Here is a 14221-nt window from a genome sequence, read left to right on the forward strand (position 1 = left end):
GCTCATTTAGGGGTGAAGGGATTAATGTTTTTAGACAATCTTTCGATATTTGTCGTCCGAATGGTCGAGCTTCAAACCGATACCGATCTCGTGAAAATCTGTCACCTCTGTCGAAAGTTTTAGGTAGACATACATACATACATACATACATACATTTAAACAGACAGGTGAGATTTATATTATAGAAGAAGATTACAACACTATCACAGTTCCGAGAATTCTGGCGTACGATAAAGACAATATACATTTTTTTAAAAATATATATTCAAGATAATTTTAAAAAATTCCTAACACGATAATTTATCCAAAATTTATCCTCAATATTAATTAGAGATAATTATTTTTGTAAAATAATTTTTTTATAATCTGATAGATTTGTGTTGAATCGATAATAATTCGCTGAAAAATTGAAAAAAAATATTGTTTGAACAAAGCAGAATTGAACCAACGTTAGTCATTTAAGTCCACATCTTTGAAAAAAATATCGCTTTGTTCATGTAATTACCCTCACAATCATACTGCCCATAGATTTCTTGGCCTTCTGGTATCTATCTAATACTACACTTTAATTTTTTGTTCTCGGCTAGTATAGGAGAAATGCTTCACGACTGAGACATTTAAACATTTTTGTTCCTTTCTCCACATTAAAAACCGTGTATGTTAAATGCGTAAGACCAGAAAGAAAAAAAGTAACATGAACAGCAGGAATTGAACCCGGGATGCCTGGGTGAAAGACAGGAATCCTGGCTGCTAGACAACATTTTACAATTGCCCCATTCTAACTACCTTGGTTACCCAACGGATAACTTAACATGGCTTCTAGTTGTGACGCTGATTGCAATTATAAATAGTATATAGTATAAAAAGACCTATAAATATATCATGCCTTTATGCAGTAACTTAGCCAACATACATGTTATTCCACAATTGCGATCTAGAGAACCTACTGTTTTTTTTTAAATAAAATTATTTTATATAAACTTCTTTCCAGTTAACGATAAAACACATTAAGAAATTTACGTGTGAATTTTTAACCTACAAACAACATCATGCAAAAAATAAAATAATAAAACCCAATAAAACACGCTATAAACTAACCCACATCCCGTTTATCTATCATTGTTGCTAAGCGACGACATGGAAAAATGGCTTTACCAATGATAGATAAATTAAACTAACAGTTTCGATTATCAATTATCTGTAATTGTCGGGTGTATTCTGAGACAAAACTTAACTAAGATCACACCCAGACGTATACAATAAAGTTCTGTAAATTTTAAATAAAATCTCTTCAGCCATTTCGGAGTCTATAAGGAACGAACTAACACACATACACACACACACACACACACACACACACACACACACACACACACACACACACACACACACAGACAAAGTTGGATTTATATAATTGTATAGATAGGGATAAGCATGGTCAGTTGCCCGGCACTGCCCGTGGTAATATAATAAAGAATGCTTACTTAAAAACACCTAATTAATGGATTTTTTTATTTTATTTTATTGAATAAAAATTTATTTATTTTTGTATCTTTGCAATTCCAAATAATGTAATTTATGAGCTTTATTTCCGTCTGTTGGCGGAAGAGCTTATTCTTACTTGATTTTAGTAAAGTAACGCCCATCACTCTTCGCTATAGAATCAATGAAGTCATAATCTTGTGTGTACTTTTTTTTTTTTTTTTTTTTTTTACAAGGGTGTCACCACTTATCAAGGCCCAGACGCCACTCGAGGATAAGGGTTAATAGGTATACATTAGTCATTGTGATTTTAGCATAGTAAACAGTGGGAATTTTGAAACTTGGATTACTTAGGGGGACGATTCAATTAGAACTTGTTCACATTGGACTTTTTTTTTTCATAGGTATCAACTCATTTTAAAGGCCAACAGGCCACTCAAGGATAAGGGTTAAAGAGTGTGCAGTAGAAATTGGACAATATAATAATCATTAGTAATGAAAATTTGTTAAATTTGATAACTTATATGGAACGGCTCATCAAGAACTTATTTACGTTAGACTTGAAGACAACCATATTGTAGTCAGCCGGAAAGCAGGAAAACGGAAGACAATTCCACAGGCGTGCAGTTCTAATAAAAACGCTTTGTTCATGGAATCTACGTTTAGGTTTAGGCACAGATAAAGATTGGGGGGAATTATTGATAGTGTTTACAGCTAAACGAGTGTTTCTTGTGAAAGTTTGGCGAGGGGGGACCATAGATTGAAGCTCAGTCGAACACTTTCCATGAAAATAACGATACATCAGAGACAAACTCGCAACATCTCTTCTGTGAGATAGAGGTTGCAAGGAAGAGAAAAGGACATCTCCTACGAGGCTACGAAGTCTATTTTGAACTCTATCAAGGCAGGCCAAGTCCTTTCTAGCAGCTCCTGCCCAGATGTGGCAACTTTCCAAAACTGTTTCTAAGCATTATGTATTTACGGATAGTAGCGAACCCTATATCTTGGTATAGGACCAATGACGTCATAATTTGTGCGTACTTTAGCAAACTGTGCTTAATGACGGCTAAAAAGCGTAAAGTATGAATAATGGAATTAATGTCTAATAATAAAAAATAGGTTCTCAAAATTCTGTTTTAAACTGAACATTTCTGAAGAATGGGATTGGTAAATAATTGCAATTGTTGCTACTAATAAAGCTTACCATCAAAACATTGCGTGTCATAAAACAGATAAAAAAATTATTTAAAACACTTAAACGGTATTATGCTATTATGTAACTACTGTGTACAGAAAAAAAAATATTACGTTCCCACACCGGGAATCGAACCCGGGCCGCCTGGGTGAAAGCCAGGAATCCTAACCACTAGACCATATGGGAGAACGATAGAGAGCGTGCTATGTTATCATCTATTTATAAAAAGTCACGAGCAGCAGTCATAGTTTTGTTAGCATTTTTGACAATTTCCCCATTCTAACTACTGTTGTTTTCCAACGGATAACTTTAACATGCCTGCTCGTTGTTAAGCTAGTTGCTATTGTAAGTAGAATATAGTATGAACAGACATATTATCAACTAGCAGGGAGACCCGACATTGCCCGGGCTTCAATGATGATCAACGAATATTTTACACTCCTATATTTTTAATGTCATCGAAATCAGGGAAATCGCCCTGGAGGAAGCTTCAGCTTCACATACCTTTATGCAGTCCAAAATATATGTTTCGGGTCAAGATCAAAGTGTAGTATCTGTTCCGACAGATACTGCAAGCTATGACTAGCTATGACTAGCAAAGACCAGATGTGGGGGCAACCCCACATGTCTGACCTTTAACCAGCTCCCATTTCCCACCTCTCGGGAGCTGGTCCCCTTTTCCCCTTCCCCCTCCCTTCACTCCTCACATTAAAAATCGGCCTTGTGCCTAATTTGCTCTGTGCTAATACCATCTGTTCCGGCAGATGTTGCACTTTGTGATCATTGCCATTGTGGCAATTGGTTATTGGTACATGTAGGGGCAACCCTATATGTACCATCCCCTTCCCCTCCCTCCCCCTTCACCTCACATAAAGCTGACCTTGTGTCACATTTTGCTTACGTGGGGAAGCAAATAAATACCTACATTGCATTCTAGAGAACCTAATCGAATCCTAACCACTAGACCATATGTCAAAACGACTACTGAATACTCTATCTATATACTATTTATAACCATTTACGGCAGAAGCTATTTACTTTATCAGCAGCTTTCAAAAGCTACCAAAGGACACGAAGCTGGTTTTTAATGGACACCAAATCCACCTCTATTTTTTACCTATTGAATGAAGCGGCGCCATTACTGCTTGTGAATGTTAGTAATATTTTAAATAGAATGTCATTTTCTTTACTTTGGCCCACTTAGATGCAAATGACAATTGATATTTAATATTGATATTTAATATCTTCTCTACTCCACGATAGCAATATTTGACACAGCGTCGTTTTAAATGTGAGAAAAAAAAAACATGTCACTATATTTTATCTATATTTGATATTATACTGGCAGGGAAATCCAATGTTTCCCAGGATTGAATGATGGTCAACTCCCATATTTTAATTGTCATCGAAATCTGTGAAATCGCCCATTTATCAATCAAATCGATTGATTGCCTGCTCTAGTTGGGGACCCATCGCAGTTCACCTTTAGGTATATAAAAAATGTGAAGGGTTTTTGACACCCCTAACAGAAAACTACGAATAAAATATAATAAACTCGTAATTTCTCCTTTTAAAGTTGGTTGTTCATTTTTTTTATGGAATATACTTCCAAAATAAACTAAATAAACTATTAAAATTGTTTAAAAAATAATAGAAATATTTTTTGTTATTTAAATATAAAAATCTATCAAAATTTTTCTATTTGTTCAATTTTTACGATATTTTCAGAGTCAATGTAAAATTTTATGCTCTTTCCAATAAACTTTATATAATATTTTAGATAAACGTTTTTTTTTAAATTCACGTCCTCCCTACTTTGAAATGTCTATAAAATTTTTATAATTAATTTATATACCAAACCTTATTTTTTTTTTTATAAAAGTATTGTTTATTTATAATTGGTTGAATTTAAGTTTAAAATTCAAAAGTCAAGTATCTTACTTCATTTATGCTCTAAACAAAAACGTCCCTATCATATCAAAGAACCTACTCTTAGTTTTTACCTGGCCTTACTGGTTGTGCGGTGATAATGGCTTGAATTTAAGTTTAAAATAAAATTAATTAAGTATCATGGTGCTATTGTGCTTTAAATATAAACATTAATTTCGAACGCGCACCTGTCATATCAAAGAACCTACTGTTGATTTTATATACCGGGCTTTTCTGCTTGGGTAGTAATAAAACTTCTCAAATGCACTTGTGATGTTAGGCTGTGTAAGGCGTTATATTTGGTCAAAATTGCCTCTTTCTTATTTCATCGAATTTTTTCGATTATCAATGATCGATAGTTATCGAAGATATTCCGATACAAAACCTACCTAAGAACATTGCCACGTAATAAAGTACGTTCATGTGAATTTTCATCCAAAACAACCCGGCCATTTTCTCGCATTAAAATATATAGGATGGAAGCCTTAGAAAAAAACGCAAACGTATATTAACTGCGGCTTTATTTAAAATAGGAGATTAACGACAAAATATATCTTATTAATGCATAAGGAGAGAAAAAAAAAAGTTACGTTCCCACACCGGGAATCGAACCCGGGCCGCCTGGGTGAAAGCCAGGAATCCTAACCACTAGACCATATGGGAGAACGCTTGCTCAATGCATTATCTATCTACTATTTATAATCGTTTAAGGCAGCAGCTATTTACTTTATCAGCAGCTTTCAAAAGCTACCAAAGGACACGAAGCTGGTTTTTAATGGACACCAAGTCCACCTCTATTTTTTACCTACTAAATGAAGCGCCATGACTGCTTGTGAATGTTAGTAATATTTTAAATAGAATGTCATTTTCTAGAGCGCATCGTTATCCCAACCAGGTGGCCCGGGCCTAATTAGTTCGTTTGTGTACAGAACTCGATCCTTAATTCATAAGTTCCTTAAATACAGACTTGTTTCATTTTTTTATTTTACTTGGCCCACTCAGATGTAAAGGGCAAATGGCAATTGATATTTAATATTGATATTTAATATCTTCTCCACTTCACGATAGCAATATTTGACACAGTGTCGTTTTCAATGTGAGGAAAAAAACATGTCACTATATTTTATCTATATTTGATATTATACTGGAAGGGAAACCCAATGTTTCCCAGGATTGAATCATGGTCAACTCCCATATTTTAATTGTCATCGAAACCCGTGAAATCGCCCATTTTTACATCAAATCGATTGATTACCTGCTCTAGTTGAGGACCCATCGCAGTTCACCGGTAGGTATATCAGAAATTTGGAGGAATTTTTTGACACCCCTAACAGTAAACTACGAATTAAATATAATAAACTCGTAATTTCTCCTTTTAAAGTTGGTTGTTTATTTTCTTTATGGAATATACTTCCAAAATAAACTATTAAATAAACTATTAAAATTGTTTAAAAAAATAATAGAAGTATTTTTTGTTATTTAAATATAAAAATCTATCAAAATTTTTCTATTTGTTCAATTTTTACGATATTTTCAGAGTCAATGTAAAATTTTATGCTCTTTCCAATAAACTTTATATAATATTTTAGATAAACGTTTTTTTTAAATTCACGTCCTCCCTACTTTGAAATGTCTATAATTTTTTTATAATTAATTTATATACCAAACCTTATTTTTTTTTATAAAAGTATTGTTTATTTATAATTGCTTGAATTTAAGTTTAAAATTCAAAAGTCAAGTATCTTACTTCATTTATGCTCTAAACAAAAACGTCCCTATCATATCAAAGAACCTACTCTTAGTTTTTACCTGGCCTTACTGGTTGTGCGGTGATAATGGGTTGAATTTAAGTTTAAAATAAAATTAATCAAGTATCATGGTGCTATTGTGCTTTAAATATAAACATTAATTTCGAACGCGCACCTCGCACCTGTCATATCAAAGAACCTACTGTTGATTTTATATACCGGGCTTTTCTGCTCGGGTAGTAATAAAACTTCTCAAATGCACTTGTGATGTTAGGCTGTGTAAGGCGTTATATTTGGTCAAAATTGCCTCTTTCTTATTTCATCGAATTTTTTCGATTATCAATGATCGATAGTTATCGAAGATATTCCGATACAAAACCTACCTAAGAACATTGCCACGTAATAAAGTACGTTCATGTGAATTTTCATCCAAAACAACCCGGCCATTTTCTCGCATTAAAATATATAGGATGGAAGCCTTAGAAAAAAACGCAAACGTATATTAACTGCGGCTTTATTTAAAATAGGAGATTAACGACAAAATATATCTTATTAATGCATAAGGAGAGAAAAAAAAAAGTTACGTTCCCACACCGGGAATCGAACCCGGGCCGCCTGGGTGAAAGCCAGGAATCCTAACCACTAGACCATATGGGAGAACGCTTGCTCAATCCATTATCTATCTACCATTTATAATCGTTTAAGGCAGCAGCTATTTACTTTATCAGCAGCTTTCAAAAGCTACCAAAGGACACGAAGCTGGTTTTTAATGGACACCAAGTCCACCTCTATTTTTTACCTACTAAATGAAGCGCCATGACTGCTTGTGAATGTTAGTAATATTTTAAATAGAATGTCATTTTCTAGAGCGCATCGTTATCCCAACCAGGTGGCCCGGGCCTAATTAGTTCGTTTGTGTACAGAACTCGATCCTTAATTCATAAGTTCCTTAAATACAGACTTGTTTCATTTTTTTATTTTACTTGGCCCACTCAGATGTAAAGGGCAAATGGCAATTGATATTTAATATTGATATTTAATATCTTCTCCACTTCACGATAGCAATATTTGACACAGTGTCGTTTTCAATGTGAGGAAAAAAATATGTCACTATATTTTATCTATATTTGATATTATACTGGAAAGGAAACCCAATGTTTCCCAGGATTGAATCATGGTCAACTCCCATATTTTAATTGTCATCGAAACCCGTGAAATCGCCCATTTTTACATCAAATCGATTGATTACCTGCTCTAGTTGAGGACCCATCGCAGTTCACCGGTAGGTATATCAGAAATTTGGAGGAATTTTTTGACACCCCTAACAGTAAACTACGAATAAAATATAATAAACTCGTAATTTCTCCTTTTAAAGTTGGTTGTTTATTTTCTTTATGGAATATACTTCTAAAATAAACTATTAAATAAACTATTAAAATTGTTTAAAAAATAATAGAAATATTTTTTGTTATTTAAATATAAAAATCTATCAAAATTTTTCTATTTGTTCAATTTTTACGATATTTTCAGAGTCAATGTAAAATTTTATGCTCTTTCCAATAAACTTTATATAATATTTTAGATAAACGTTTTTTTTAAATTCACGTCCTCCCTACTTTGAAATGTCTATAATTTTTTTATAATTAATTTATATACCAAACCTTATTTTTTTTTATAAAAGTATTGTTTATTTATAATTGCTTGAATTTAAGTTTAAAATTCAAAAGTCAAGTATCTTACTTCATTTATGCTCTAAACAAAAACGTCCCTATCATATCAAAGAACCTACTCTTAGTTTTTACCTGGCCTTACTGGTTGTGCGGTGATAATGGGTTGAATTTAAGTTTAAAATAAAATTAATCAAGTATCATGGTGCTATTGTGCTTTAAATATAAACATTAATTTCGAACGCGCACCTGTCATATCAAAGAACCTACTGTTGATTTTATATACCGGGCTTTTCTGCTTGGGTAGTAATAAAACTTCTCAAATGCACTTGTGATGTTAGGCTGTGTAAGGCGTTATATTTGGTCAAAATTGCCTCTTTCTTATTTCATCGAATTTTTTCGATTATCAATGATCGATAGTTATCGAAGATATTCCGATACAAAACCTACCTAAGAACATTGCCACGTAATAAAGTACGTTCATGTGAATTTTCATCCAAAACAACCCGGCCATTTTCTCGCATTAAAATATATAGGATGGAAGCCTTAGAAAAAAAAGCAAACGTATATTAACTGCGGCTTTATTTAAAATAGGAGATTAACGACAAAATATATCTTATTAATGCATAAGGAGAGAAAAAAAAAAGTTACGTTCCCACACCGGGAATCGAACCCGGGCCGCCTGGGTGAAAGCCAGGAATCCTAACCACTAGACCATATGGGAGAACGCTTGCTCAATCCATTATCTATCTACCATTTATAATTGTTTAAGGCAGCAGCTATTTACTTTATCAGCAGCTTTCAAAAGCTACCAAAGGACACGAAGCTGGTTTTTAATGGACACCAAGTCCACCTCTATTTTTTACCTACTAAATGAAGCGCCATGACTGCTTGTGAATGTTAGTAATATTTTAAATAGAATGTCATTTTCTAGAGCGCATCGTTATCCCAACCAGGTGGCCCGGGCCTAATTAGTTCGTTTGTGTACAGAACTCGATTTTAATTCATAAGTTCCTTAAATACAGACTTGTTTCATTGTTTTTATTTTACTTGGCCCACTCAGATGTAAAGGGCAAATGGCAATTGATATTTAATATTGATATTTAATATCTTCTCCACTTCACGATAGCAATATTTGACACAGTGTCGTTTTCAATGTGAGGAAAAAAACATGTCACTATATTTTATCTATATTTGATATTATACTGGAAGGGAAACCTAATGTTTCCCAGGATTGAATCATGGTCAACTCCCATATTTTAATTGTCATCGAAATCCGTGAAATCGCCCATTTTTACATCAAATCGATTGATTACCTGCTCTAGTTGAGGACCCATCGCAGTTCACCGGTAGGTATATCAGAAATTTGGAGGAATTTTTTGACACCCCTAACAGTAAACTACGAATAAAATATAATAAACTCGTAATTTCTCCTTTTAAAGTTGGTTGTTTATTTTCTTTATGGAATATACTTCCAAAATAAACTATTAAATAAACTATTAAAATTGTTTAAAAAAATAATAGAAGTATTTTTTGTTATTTAAATATAAAAATCTATCAAAATTTTTCTATTTGTTCAATTTTTACGATATTTTCAGAGTCAATGTAAAATTTTATGCTCTTTCCAATAAACTTTATATAATATTTTAGATAAACGTTTTTTTTAAATTCACGTCCTCCCTACTTTGAAATGTCTATAATTTTTTTATAATTAATTTATATACCAAACCTTATTTTTTTTTATAAAAGTATTGTTTATTTATAATTGCTTGAATTTAAGTTTAAAATTCAAAAGTCAAGTATCTTACTTCATTTATGCTCTAAACAAAAACGTCCCTATCATATCAAAGAACCTACTCTTAGTTTTTACCTGGCCTTACTGGTTGTGCGTTGTGCGGTGATAATGGGTTGAATTTAAGTTTAAAATAAAATTAATCAAGTATCATGGTGCTATTGTGCTTTAAATATAAACATTAATTTCGAACGCGCACCTGTCATATCAAAGAACCTACTGTTGATTTTATATACCGGGCTTTTCTGCTTGGGTAGTAATAAAACTTCTCAAATGCACTTGTGATGTTAGGCTGTGTAAGGCGTTATATTTGGTCAAAATTGCCTCTTTCTTATTTCATCGAATTTTTTCGATTATCAATGATCGATAGTTATCGAAGATATTCCGATACAAAACCTACCTAAGAACATTGCCACGTAATAAAGTACGTTCATGTGAATTTTCATCCAAAACAACCCGGCCATTTTCTCGCATTAAAATATATAGGATGGAAGCCTTAGAAAAAAACGCAAACGTATATTAACTGCGGCTTTATTTAAAATAGGAGATTAACGACAAAATATATCTTATTAATGCATAAGGAGAGAAAAAAAAAGTTACGTTCCCACACCGGGAATCGAACCCGGGCCGCCTGGGTGAAAGCCAGGAATCCTAACCACTAGACCATATGGGAGAACGCTTGCTCAATTCATTATCTATCTACCATGTATAATTGTTTAAGGCAGCAGCTATTTACTTTATCAGCAGCTTTCAAAAGCTACCAAAGGACACGAAGCTGGTTTTTAATGGACACCAAGTCCACCTCTATTTTTTACCTACTAAATGAAGCGCCATGACTGCTTGTGAATGTTAGTAATATTTTAAATAGAATGCCATTTTCTAGAGCGCATCGTTATCCCAACCAGGTGGCCCGGGCCTAATTAGTTCGTTTGTGTACAGAACTCGATTTTAATTCATAAGTTCCTTAAATACAGACTTGTTTCATTGTTTTTATTTTACTTGGCCCACTCAGATGTAAAGGGCAAATGGCAATTGATATTTAATATTGATATTTAATATCTTCTCCACTTCACGATAGCAATATTTGACACAGTGTCGTTTTCAATGTGAGGAAAAAAACATGTCACTATATTTTATCTATATTTGATATTATACTGGAAGGGAAACCTAATGTTTCCCAGGATTGAATCATGGTCAACTCCCATATTTTAATTGTCATCGAAATCCGTGTAATCGCCCATTTTTACATCAAATCGATTGATTACCTGCTCTAGTTGAGGACCCATCGCAGTTCACCGGTAGGTATATCAGAAATTTGGAGGAATTTTTTGACACCCCTAACAGTAAACTACGAATAAAATATAATAAACTCGTAATTTCTCCTTTTAAAGTTGGTTGTTTATTTTCTTTATGGAATATACTTCCAAAATAAACTATTAAATAAACTATTAAAATTGTTTAAAAAAATAATAGAAGTATTTTTTGTTATTTAAATATAAAAATCTATCAAAATTTTTCTATTTGTTCAATTTTTACGATATTTTCAGAGTCAATGTAAAATTTTATGCTCTTTCCAATAAACTTTATATAATATTTTAGATAAACGTTTTTTTTAAATTCACGTCCTCCCTACTTTGAAATGTCTATAATTTTTTTATAATTAATTTATATACCAAACCTTATTTTTTTTTATAAAAGTATTGTTTATTTATAATTGCTTGAATTTAAGTTTAAAATTCAAAAGTCAAGTATCTTACTTCATTTATGCTCTAAACAAAAACGTCCCTATCATATCAAAGAACCTACTCTTAGTTTTTACCTGGCCTTACTGGTTGTGCGTTGTGCGGTGATAATGGGTTGAATTTAAGTTTAAAATAAAATTAATCAAGTATCATGGTGCTATTGTGCTTTAAATATAAACATTAATTTCGAACGCGCACCTGTCATATCAAAGAACCTACTGTTGATTTTATATACCGGGCTTTTCTGCTTGGGTAGTAATAAAACTTCTCAAATGCACTTGTGATGTTAGGCTGTGTAAGGCGTTATATTTGGTCAAAATTGCCTCTTTCTTATTTCATCGAATTTTTTCGATTATCAATGATCGATAGTTATCGAAGATATTCCGATACAAAACCTACCTAAGAACATTGCCACGTAATAAAGTACGTTCATGTGAATTTTCATCCAAAACAACCCGGCCATTTTCTCGCATTAAAATATATAGGATGGAAGCCTTAGAAAAAAACGCAAACGTATATTAACTGCGGCTTTATTTAAAATAGGAGATTAACGACAAAATATATCTTATTAATGCATAAGGAGAGAAAAAAAAAAGTTACGTTCCCACACCGGGAATCGAACCCGGGCCGCCTGGGTGAAAGCCAGGAATCCTAACCACTAGACCATATGGGAGAACGATTGCTCAATTCATTATCTATCTACCATGTATAATTGTTTAAGGCAGCAGCTATTTACTTTATCAGCAGCTTTCAAAAGCTACCAAAGGACACGAAGCTGGTTTTTAATGGACACCAAGTCCACCTCTATTTTTTACCTACTAAATGAAGCGCCATGACTGCTTGTGAATGTTAGTAATATTTTAAATAGAATGTCATTTTCTAGAGCGCATCGTTATCCCAACCAGGTGGCCCGGGCCTAATTAGTTCGTTTGTGTACAGAACTCGATTTTAATTCATAAGTTCCTTAAATACAGACTTGTTTCATTGTTTTTATTTTACTTGGCCCACTCAGATGTAAAGGGCAAATGGCAATTGATATTTAATATTGATATTTAATATCTTCTCCACTTCACGATAGCAATATTTGACACAGTGTCGTTTTCAATGTGAGGAAAAAAACATGTCACTATATTTTATCTATATTTGATATTATACTGGAAGGGAAACCTAATGTTTCCCAGGATTGAATCATGGTCAACTCCCATATTTTAATTGTCATCGAAATCCGTGAAATCGCCCATTTTTACATCAAATCGATTGATTACCTGCTCTAGTTGAGGACCCATCGCAGTTCACCGGTAGGTATATCAGAAATTTGGAGGAATTTTTTGACACCCCTAACAGTAAACTACGAATAAAATATAATAAACTCGTAATTTCTCCTTTTAAAGTTGGTTGTTTATTTTCTTTATGGAATATACTTCCAAAATAAACTATTAAATAAACTATTAAAATTGTTTAAAAAAATAATAGAAGTATTTTTTGTTATTTAAATATAAAAATCTATCAAAATTTTTCTATTTGTTCAATTTTTACGATATTTTCAGAGTCAATGTAAAATTTTATGCTCTTTCCAATAAACTTTATATAATATTTTAGATAAACGTTTTTTTTAAATTCACGTCCTCCCTACTTTGAAATGTCTATAATTTTTTTATAATTAATTTATATACCAAACCTTATTTTTTTTTATAAAAGTATTGTTTATTTATAATTGCTTGAATTTAAGTTTAAAATTCAAAAGTCAAGTATCTTACTTCATTTATGCTCTAAACAAAAACGTCCCTATCATATCAAAGAACCTACTCTTAGTTTTTACCTGGCCTTACTGGTTGTGCGGTGATAATGGGTTGAATTTAAGTTTAAAATAAAATTAATCAAGTATCATGGTGCTATTGTGCTTTAAATATAAACATTAATTTCGAACGCGCACCTGTCATATCAAAGAACCTACTGTTGATTTTATATACCGGGCTTTTCTGCTCGGGTAGTAATAAAACTTCTCAAATGCACTTGTGATGTTAGGCTGTGTAAGGCGTTATATTTGGTCAAAATTGCCTCTTTCTTATTTCATCGAATTTTTTCGATTATCAATGATCGATAGTTATCGAAGATATTCCGATACAAAACCTACCTAAGAACATTGCCACGTAATAAAGTACGTTCATGTGAATTTTCATCCAAAACAACCCGGCCATTTTCTCGCATTAAAATATATAGGATGGAAGCCTTAGAAAAAAACGCAAACGTATATTAACTGCGGCTTTATTTAAAATAGGAGATTAACGACAAAATATATCTTATTAATGCATAAGGAGAGAAAAAAAAAGTTACGTTCCCACACCGGGAATCGAACCCGGGCCGCCTGGGTGAAAGCCAGGAATCCTAACCACTAGACCATATGGGAGAACGCTTGCTCAATCCATTATCTATCTACCATTTATAATCGTTTAAGGCAGCAGCTATTTACTTTATCAGCAGCTATCAAAAGCTACCAAAGGACACGAAGCTGGTTTTTAATGGACACCAAGTCCACCTCTATTTTTTACCTACTAAATGAAGCGCCATGACTGCTTGTGAATGTTAGTAATATTTTAAATAGAATGTCATTTTCTAGAGCGCATCGTTATCCCAACCAGGTGGCCCGGGCCTAATTAGTTCGTTTG

General features: G+C 32.8%; 7 non-coding genes across 7 annotated transcripts; all 7 read right to left on the reverse strand.

The window, feature by feature from the left end:
* Positions 1-2791: 2791 nt before the first annotated feature.
* Trnae-uuc (transfer RNA glutamic acid (anticodon UUC)) lies at positions 2792-2863 on the reverse strand. The gene has a single exon. It is a non-coding gene; the product is annotated as a tRNA-Glu (tRNA).
* A 2334-nt stretch (positions 2864-5197) lies between these two features.
* Positions 5198-5269, reverse strand: Trnae-uuc (transfer RNA glutamic acid (anticodon UUC)). The gene has a single exon. It is a non-coding gene; the product is annotated as a tRNA-Glu (tRNA).
* A 1670-nt stretch (positions 5270-6939) lies between these two features.
* Positions 6940-7011, reverse strand: Trnae-uuc (transfer RNA glutamic acid (anticodon UUC)). The gene has a single exon. It is a non-coding gene; the product is annotated as a tRNA-Glu (tRNA).
* A 1662-nt stretch (positions 7012-8673) lies between these two features.
* Positions 8674-8745, reverse strand: Trnae-uuc (transfer RNA glutamic acid (anticodon UUC)). Its single transcript has one exon. It is a non-coding gene; the product is annotated as a tRNA-Glu (tRNA).
* Positions 8746-10414: 1669 nt separating this feature from the next.
* Trnae-uuc (transfer RNA glutamic acid (anticodon UUC)) lies at positions 10415-10486 on the reverse strand. The gene has a single exon. It is a non-coding gene; the product is annotated as a tRNA-Glu (tRNA).
* A 1670-nt stretch (positions 10487-12156) lies between these two features.
* Trnae-uuc (transfer RNA glutamic acid (anticodon UUC)) lies at positions 12157-12228 on the reverse strand. Its single transcript has one exon. It is a non-coding gene; the product is annotated as a tRNA-Glu (tRNA).
* A 1662-nt stretch (positions 12229-13890) lies between these two features.
* Trnae-uuc (transfer RNA glutamic acid (anticodon UUC)) lies at positions 13891-13962 on the reverse strand. The gene has a single exon. It is a non-coding gene; the product is annotated as a tRNA-Glu (tRNA).
* Between the last annotated feature and the right edge of the window lie 259 nt (positions 13963-14221).

Source organism: Euprymna scolopes, chromosome 28 (assembly GCF_053919585.1).
Source record: "Euprymna scolopes isolate OS-2025 chromosome 28, ASM5391958v1, whole genome shotgun sequence".
Classification (NCBI taxonomy): Eukaryota; Metazoa; Mollusca; class Cephalopoda; order Sepiida; family Sepiolidae; genus Euprymna; species Euprymna scolopes.